Raw genomic sequence first — 1379 nt, 5'->3', positions numbered from 1 at the left:
TCATAATTAACATGTGTTACATTTATTGAAGTCCAGTTATTGAAAACAATGGAATTATACAATTTCCTCATTAATTATGCAAATTAAGTCCTCATTTGCATAACATGTATATCATTATGAACATCTTTGCCTAAGGTACCCGCATGCCTAATATGATGACAATCCGTTAATCCTTTCTGCAGTTATCCTCTTTGGAATGTCTTGACAAAAATGCCCCTGCAGTTCCTAAATTGAATGTTAGGGGGCTGAAACTTGCTCCACTTTGTCATGACACTGTAAGCTATCTACCACCCAAATTTCAAGACCATATAACGTCCAAGACAAGAGATACATAGAAAAAACTGCTATGATTGAATGTTGTCATTAATTATGCAAATTTGCTCCTATTTTGCATTATTAGTATTTCATCTTGTACAACATTGCCCAAGGTACCTACATACCAAAAATCATGAAAATCCGTTGTTCCCTTCTTGAGTTATCCTCGTCAGAAGTTTTTGACAAAAATGCCCCTGCTATCCCAAAACTAGACGCTAGGGGGCCCAAACTTATGTCACTTCTTCCTGAGCACAAGAGCTATCTAATACTCAAAAATCGTGACCATAGCATGTTCAGAACACCAAGATAGCAAAACCGGAAGTTGCGCTGCAGTACCAAGGGAAGCCGCTAGGGGGCCCAAAATCTAATCATTTCCAGCTTTCATCACACCCTACCAACACACCAAGTATCAAACCAATCCACCCAGCCGTTCTTGAGTTATCTTGTTTACACACAGACATACAGACAAACGCGGGGTAAAATATAACCTCCATGAAATTTCATGGAGGTAACAAATACTAACACAACACATGTAATTTGATGCACTTATTTGTCATATTAAATGTAGGTACGGAAGACGAGAGTGAAGATCATGATGGAAATGTGATTCAAGTTGAGGAGGAACGCACAGATGAGTACTACTGTTTTGCCTTGAATTTAAAAAGAATCAATTAATGGCAGTCTCTGCACTATCGTGCACTGATCTTCCCAACAAACAGAAACACATTATGAAAAATCAATACAGTATTTGATTGCAACTGATGTGTAGGGTAAGGAGGCGAATTGGAAAGAGTCGTCTGCTATTTTGTAAATGATCTTTAATAGGAACGGGGGCAAATTTGAAACGCATGGTCTACTGTTTTTGTAAATGATCTTGAATGGGGAGGGGAGGCTAATTCAAATGCACCATGACCATCTTCTACAATTTTGTCAGTAATCTTGAAAAGGAAAGAGGGCCTCACCGTCTGTTATGTAAATGACCTTGAATGTGGAAGGCAGGCAAACTTGAACGCACTTTCAACTATTCTACGAAAATTCTATGTTAATTACGAATTTTAAGGCTA

General features: G+C 38.1%; 1 protein-coding gene and 1 long non-coding RNA gene across 10 annotated transcripts in view; both read left to right on the top strand.

Moving 5' to 3' along the window:
• Window positions 1-1273, top strand: part of LOC118409398 — a 13617-nt gene extending 12344 nt beyond the window's left edge. Inside the window, exon 3 of the long non-coding RNA XR_004830441.1 lies at window positions 884-1273. This is a non-coding gene — a long non-coding RNA (uncharacterized LOC118409398). The remainder of the gene's footprint in view (window positions 1-883) is intronic.
• LOC118409394 (mediator of RNA polymerase II transcription subunit 25-like) overlaps window positions 1-1379 on the top strand; it is a 56773-nt gene that overhangs the window by 23123 nt on the left and 32271 nt on the right. The gene's annotated exons all lie outside the window — the stretch shown is intronic.

Source organism: Branchiostoma floridae, chromosome 2 (genome assembly GCF_000003815.2).
Source record: "Branchiostoma floridae strain S238N-H82 chromosome 2, Bfl_VNyyK, whole genome shotgun sequence".
In the NCBI taxonomy this organism is placed as follows: Eukaryota; Metazoa; Chordata; class Leptocardii; order Amphioxiformes; family Branchiostomatidae; genus Branchiostoma; species Branchiostoma floridae.
The sequence above is the reverse complement of the archived record's forward strand: the minus strand, read 5'-3'. Positions and strand labels throughout refer to the sequence as shown.